Source organism: Bombyx mori, chromosome 3, assembly GCF_030269925.1.
Source record: "Bombyx mori chromosome 3, ASM3026992v2".
Classification (NCBI taxonomy): Eukaryota; Metazoa; Arthropoda; class Insecta; order Lepidoptera; family Bombycidae; genus Bombyx; species Bombyx mori.
The window spans coordinates 3,137,242-3,145,110 of NC_085109.1; the positions used below are offsets into that span (position 1 = coordinate 3,137,242).

The 7,869-nt window shown below is 42.7% G+C and overlaps 1 long non-coding RNA gene across 1 annotated transcript; it reads right to left on the reverse strand.

Annotated features, from left to right (window-relative positions):
- Positions 1-695: 695 nt before the first annotated feature.
- On the reverse strand, positions 696-6,980 carry LOC134201131 (uncharacterized). The gene is made up of 2 exons (XR_009976332.1): positions 6,764-6,980; positions 696-1,300 (listed from the first exon to the last, which is right to left on the reverse strand). It is a non-coding gene; the product is annotated as an uncharacterized LOC134201131 (long non-coding RNA).
- Between the last annotated feature and the right edge of the window lie 889 nt (positions 6,981-7,869).

Here is a 7,869-nt window from a genome sequence, read left to right on the forward strand (position 1 = left end):
GCTGCCGAGGGGAAATATCTTCACAATAAAAAGAGCAACCGGCTGGCGGTGTATCGCTTCACGACCCGGCAGGGTAGTTCTGGTCCAGCGGGTTATTCCGGGACACCAGCGGCACCGTCTGGGTGGCCTGACGGGCTGCCGCGCCGTACCGACACGGCCGACGTTTCAGAGCCTTCGATTCGCCTCGAAGGCTCCGTCCGCCGGGCGTCCTTGGGGTGAGCTGCGCCGCTGGTTGTAGTGTTGACCGCGGTAACCCTCTTACCTCATCCGGGTTCTGAGCTTGGAGGAGATCGGTCGCTTGGGCGAAGAGTGCAGGGGGGTCGTCTAGTAGGTAGGGCCCTGAAAACATCCTTGGGCCCGTGGTCTCGCAGTCGCGAACCAGTCCCACATACCTCGCGCGATCTCGTAGGAGGTTCGGCCCCCATACCAAAAAAAAATAAGTTAAATTCTCTCAGGTTGAACCGTGTGCTCACCTAATTGGCCTGGCGTAGCTAGAATAGCCCCTTACGCTTGCAGCGAATAGGTAAGGAAAAAAAGCAAGTATTTAGCCAAGTGAAATTTATATCCCGCTTATAATATCCGAACATTTTTTTGTAAATGAAAGCTGTTACTAGTCTTAGTTAGTCTGTTACTGCATAATAGTGTTATTTTTAAAGTCTGGAAAGTTTTCTCCATTTATTTACGAAACACGACAATCTATCCTCATTCTTTTATTTTATCAATAGTGCGAAAGAGAAACATATAATAGAAAGAAACGAAAAGAGTGGCGTGATCTTGTTTTCGTAGTTAATCTTGTAAATGTTCAACCTTGTCAAATATCTTAATGGATCAACGCGCGAACGCGAGCTAAACAACTCAAGATGTCTTATTGCTTGTTTTTGTTTTTTTTAAGTGTAATATTAATGTATTAAATTAACTAAATGGACTTAATTATGGACTTAAATAGCTAACTGGACTGGATATGAAAAAAACATTACCTACTTACTATTCACATTGTTGTCAATAAGCACATCGCTGTTATTTTTAACAGACGTAAACTACATATTTTGGCGGGTAATTCTCAAAGAGAATTGATTGCCTTCTCAAGTGAACCATAATAGGTTTTGGAAAAAGCATATTCTGGTTCGAGCCCTTCTTCGCAAGCGACGGGTTCGACGAGAACGGTGACCGGTGCTTGAGGTACCTAAAAGCTCCGTTAGTGGATCGGGGTTTCCGAAATGACGTGTTTGGGGCGACGTCGACTGCTTTCCATTCTTTCCGCAGGATCGGGAATGATCACATTTGCAGTGCAGCTTGGTATCTACAAAACACAAAACAAAAAACATCTAATTATGTAATGCAAATATTTTCAATCAAACATACGTTGAATCGAATCGATTTAAAAGCTAATCTCGCGTACACGTATTATGTAATATTGCGACGAATGTATGTAATCGCGAAAGCGAAACGCATTCGGAATGCGAATCCAAACGAAACAATACAATACCCACAAGTACTTACATACCGAACGGTCAAGGTCATCAAGGTCGGGATAACTCGAATGTTTTCGTTTCTAGAATTTATTTATCTAACTTGTAATTTTATTTACTTAGAACCGTCAATAGATCAAGAACTCCCGTCACGAGGACTGTGGTGGATTGGCACACGCTGGGCATCAGCCTGGCTGAATCTGATCCACCATCGCTTCCATTTAGTCCGGACTCTATCCCGTCTCCTCAGGATACCGCTGAAGCCATAGACATCGTAACGTCACACATCACCTCGACATTAGATAGGTCATCGAAGCAAGTTGTAGCGGAGGACTTCCTTCACCGCTTCAAATTGCCCGACGATATTAGGGAACTCCTTAGAGCTAAGAACGCCTCGATCCGTGCGTACGATAGGTATCCTACCGCGGAAAATCGTATTCGAATGCGTGCCCTACAACGCGACGTAAAGTCTCGCATCACCGAAGTCCGAGATGCCAGATGGTCTGATTTCTTAGAAGGACTCGCGCCCTCTCAAAGGTCTTACTACCGCTTAGCTCGTACTCTCAAATCGGATACGGTAGTAACTATGCCCCCCCTCGTAGGCCCCTCAGGCCGACTCGCGGCGTTCGATGATGACGAAAAAGCAGAGCTGCTGGCCGATACATTGCAAACCCAGTGCACGCCCAGCACTCAATCCGTGGACCCTGTTCATGTAGAATTAGTAGACAGTGAGGTAGAACGCAGAGCCTCCTTGCCACCCTCTGATGCGTTACCACCCGTCACCCCGATGGAAGTTAAAGACTTGATCAAAGACCTACGTCCTCGCAAGGATCCCGGTTCCGACGGTATATCCAACCGCGTTATTAAACTTCTACCCGTCCAACTCATCGTGATGTTGGCATCTATTTTCAATGCCGCTATGGCGAACTGTATCTTTCCCGCGGTGTGGAAAGAAGCGGACGTTATCGGCATACATAAACCCGGTAAACCAAAAAATCATCCGACGAGCTACCGCCCGATTAGCCTCCTCATGTCTCTAGGCAAACTGTATGAGCGTCTGCTCTACAAACGCCTCAGAGACTTCGTCTCATCCAAGGGCATTCTTATCGATGAACAATTCGGATTCCGTACAAATCACTCATGCGTTCAACAGGTGCACCGCCTCACGGAGCACATTCTTGTGGGGCTTAATCGACCAAAACCGTTATACACGGGAGCTCTCTTCTTCGACGTCGCAAAAGCGTTCGACAAAGTCTGGCACAATGGTTTGATTTTCAAACTATTCAACATGGGCGTGCCGGATAGTCTCGTGCTCATCATACGGGACTTCTTGTCGAACCGCTCTTTTCGATATCGAGTCGAGGGAACCCGCTCCTCCCCACGACCTCTCACAGCTGGAGTCCCGCAAGGCTCTGTCCTCTCACCCCTCCTATTTAGCTTATTCGTCAACGATATTCCCCGGTCGCCGCCGACCCATTTAGCTTTATTCGCCGACGACACGACTGTTTACTATTCTAGTAGAAATAAGTCCCTAATCGCGAAGAAGCTTCAGAGCGCAGCCCTAGCCCTAGGACAGTGGTTCCGAAAATGGCGCATAGACATCAACCCAGCGAAAAGTACTGCGGTGCTATTTCAGAGGGGAAGCTCCACACGGATTTCCTCCCGGATTAGGAGGAGGAATCTCACACCCCCGATTACTCTCTTTAGACAACCCATACCCTGGGCCAGGAAGGTCAAGTACCTGGGCGTTACCCTGGATGCATCGATGACATTCCGCCCGCATATAAAATCAGTCCGTAACCGTGCCGCGTTTGTTCTCGGTAGACTCTACCCCATGATCTGTAAGCGGAGTAAAATGTCCCTTCGGAACAAGGTGACACTTTACAAAACTTGCATAAGGCCCGTCATGACTTACGCGAGTGTGGTGTTCGCTCACGCGGCCCGCACACACATAGACACCCTCCAATCCCTACAATCCCGCTTTTGCAGGTTAGCTGTCGGGGCTCCGTGGTTCGTGAGGAACGTTGACCTACACGACGACCTGGGCCTCGAATCAATTCGGAAATACATGAAGTTAGCGTCGGAACGATACTTCGATAAGGCTATGCGTCATGATAATCGCCTTATCGTTGCCGCCGCTGACTACTCCCCGAATCCTGATCATGCAGGAGCCAGTCACCGTCGACGCCCTAGACACGTCCTTACGGATCCATCAGATCCAATAACCTTTGCATTAGATGCCTTCAGCTCTAATACTAGGGGCAGGCTTAGGGACCCCGGTAACCGTACTCGTCGAACTCGACAAAGAGGTCGACGTGCAACCTAACCCATGCATCAGCCCGCTGAGTTTCTCGCCGGATCTTCTCAGCGGGTCGCGATTCCGATCCGGTAGTAGATTCATTCGCGAAACAATTGCTCTTGAGTTGTTAGGTCTCCTTCGGAGGCGCTCGGGCAGTTGTTAGCAAATCCCACCCCTCTTGGCTGAGCCTTTGCTCGCCCACCTGTCCTGGTGAAACTGGAAAGGCCTTCGGGCCACCAGTAAACTTTCAATCATAAAAAAAAAAAAAAAAAAAAAAAAAAAAAAAGATCAAGAACAAATAAGAATAAAAATCTTTGTGCGAACCCGTCTACTAGAAAGGTTTGTTTATATATGTCTGATATGTTGGTATTTTTAACGAAACATTCATTTTTTACATCTACGATATTCTATTTTGCTAATCACACTTATTTTATCATAAGTAACAGTTATCACATAAAAAATCTATACTACTGCTATCCTACGGGATGCCCTCGAGAGCGTGAGGAATGTACCTGTTTTCAACTGCCTGAAATTGGTAATTCTAAAACAATATACCCGTGTTTATGGCACAAATATTACTGTAGCAAATCTTATGTCTCTCTAGACCCAATCTGCCATAAGGCTTTTTTTTTATTGCTTAGATGGGTGGACGAGCTCACAGCCTACCTGGTGTTAAGCGGTTACTGGAGCCCATGGACATCTACAACGTAAATGCGCCACCCACCTTTAGATATAAGTTCTAAGATCTCAGTATAGTTACAACGGCTGCCCCACCCTTCAAACCGAAACGCATTACTGCTTCACGGCAGAAATAGGCAGGGCGGTGGTACCTACCCGCGCGGACTCACAAGAGGTCCTACCACCAGCCATAGCGATCTATTACCGCAAATGATCCACATACTACACATACACATACTAAAGCATTGTTATTTCAGTCACACAAGCTTAGCGGAGGGTAGTGGCTTAGCTGCGCCTCCAGGATTGCTGATGTCCATGAGCACTATGACGACACACTATCAAGTGGACCGTATCCTCATCTGCTTACAAGGGCAAAAAAGAAACATAAAAGAACGCGCTGTATTTTAGTTTTTGAGGCTATTCATTGTCAAGGCTTCGAACCGGTTATAATACGTGTGTTTTATTGACTATAATAATTGAAGGTTTTTAATTGTTTCGTGCACACGTAAGTATTATGTGTCACCAATCAAAAACTTACTTGAAACATTAGTCATGTTCGTACGCGTAATTTGAAAGAGGTACCTACCAAATGTTGTTTTATAGGAACACTCATAATAAAAAATTTTTTTATTGTTTAGATGGGTGGACGAGCTCACAGCCCACCTGATATTAAGTGGTTACTGGAGCCCATAGACATCTACAACGTAAATGCGCCACCCACCTTGAGATATAAGTTCTAAGATCTCAGTATAGTTACAACGGCTGCCCCACCCTTCAAACCGAAACGCATTGCTGCTTCACGGCAGAAATAGGCGGGGCGGTGGTACCTACCCGTGCGGACTCACAAGAGGTCCTAACACCAGTGAATTGTGTGTGAATTATTGTGTGTGGTAATTATACTGGTGGTAGGAAGTCTTGCTGGTACCGCATGGGTAAGTACCACCACACTGCCTATATCTGGTTTGACGGGTGAGGTAGCCGTTCTACTATAATACTCAGACTTAGAACTCGTGTATCAAGGTGAGCGAAGACATTTACGTTGTTGATATCGACAGGCTCCGATAACCTCTTGACACCAAGTGGGTCGTGAATTCGTTCAACCATCTAAACAATAAAAAAAATGCTGATTTTTCTATTGCTCATAATTTGCTCTGTGCAGGTTATCGCAACGGCTGGACCAATCTATATATTAATGCGTGAAGCAAAAACTTTGTATCCCTTTTTACGAAAATTGCGCCGATGGAGGAGTATGAAATTTTCCACACTTATAAAATATAATATAGAGAACAAGTGCACAATGCTAATATTTTTTTAAAATAATGCATAAAAGATAGGTACTACGTGAAGCAAAAAAACTTTGTATCCCTTTTTACGAAAATTGCGCGGACGGAGGAGTATGAAATTTTCCACACTTATAGAGAATATAGAGAACAAGTGCACAATGCTAATATATTTTTTAAATAATGCATAAAAGATACATTCAATCAATAAAGAACACATTCCACACACCATACCATGGTGTGTGGAATGTGGTACATACCATGTATTTGACGCACACACGCATGCATACTATTTATTGTCAAACTTTTGTTCTTGACGTCTGTGGTCAAATTGAGAGTAGATTAAATATTGTTTGTCTTTATTAATATTTTGTTATAGTGTCGCCTTGGCGAAATTTGTGATTATAGAAATATAAAATACAATCATAATAGTGTACAAACTTACAATTCCAATTAATTATAGTCGAATTTCGACTACTGCGGGACCTCTAGTTTCTATTAATCAATGTAGCTTACGGAAAAAATTGTCTAATTAGATCCGTATCGAGTAAAAAAAAATCTGAATCGCGAGTGCACTCGATACTCGATATCAATGCCTTTATCGTTAGCTAATCATTTTAAAATAAGTCGCAAAAGGATTCTTAGCGTTAGCCAGTTGAATTCGAAGATATTTTAGAATTAAAGTAATTTACGTTCAGTTGTATATATTTTGGACATGAATTATTATTATTGTCAGACTATATGGTAAAATTTTTCTATTAATTCTTTATTCTTTATTCTTGTACACACAGTTAATATTACAGTAATTGCGATAAGATATAAAAAAATGGCGAGCTTAACTCAACAATTGAGTTTTCTACCAGCTAACCGTTCTTAACGAAGGAAAGCTTTAAATGAGTGGGTAGAAGAATACAATCTAATCAATTTACAATTTACAATCGATTAATCGTCGGGATAGTGCTGTGGTCGGCAACCTTGTCAACCAAAATAGCCAGCTGTTCGATTTATTTGTTAAAAATCACATTAATACTTCTTACCTGTTAAGCGTTACGGCCAGTCACTGTCATGTTTCTATTATTTTAAGCCCACTGAGTTTCTCGCCGGATCTTCTCAATGGGTCACGTTTGCGATCCGGTGATAGATTCTGCGAACTACTCTTGCTAGAGCTAGTGTTAGTAACGTCCTCTGGTTAGAGCCCCGTGACCTACGCGATCGGTTACGCTGGCATAGCCTCTCGAGATTACCAGCTCAAGTAAGGGAAAAAAATTGAATATATTTGGCAATGTCATTTCATTTCATTTCATATATCAAGCCACTCAAAACACAACCTTATCATCTCAACATCAGCCTTTTTTGACATAATATAATTTTATCATATTTTCGTTGTTTACTTGTTTTTCAAAAACATTTACTCGTCTCTTACAAGGCAAGATAATAAGTAATATTCTGTGTCTGAATTAAACATTTCGCGGAAGAACCGTAGCCGAGGAGTCAAAGAGCCACGGGTTGTTGACTCCTAGTAATTGGCTTAGTGAATCTCATTAGAATGAAGTTTGCATCTGATTCCCGGTCACAGTTATTGGTTAAAATTATTTTGAAGTGTAATTGACTCGCACATGTATCCCAAAATTGGAGAAAATTGTAGAGTAGTTCCGTTATAAGCCACGCTATTTAAAATGTTGCTCGACAGTCTTCTTCTTACAATCTCATCGATACTCGATCACCGATCTCAATCCGAAAAATTTCATCGAACTTAGTGAGACTATTAGTCAAGAAAATAAAAATATTTTTATTTATTTTATTGCTAATCTATACTTCTATACTAGTCTATACTAGTAATCTATATCTATATCTACACTAATAATAAAAAGAGGAAAGATTTGTTTGTTTGTTTGTTTCGAATAGACTCCGAAACTACTGGACCGATTTGAAAAATTCTTTTTCCATTAGAAGCCGACATTGTCCCTGATGAACATAGGCTATTTTTTTTTTTTTTTTTGGTTTCATGTGTGTTTTAATGTTTCCGAAGCGAAGCGAGGGCGGATCGCTAGTAGTATTATAAAGAGGAAAGATTTGTTTGTTTGTTTGTATTGAGTAGGCTCCGAAACTACTGAACCTGATTGAAAAATTATTTCACTGTTTG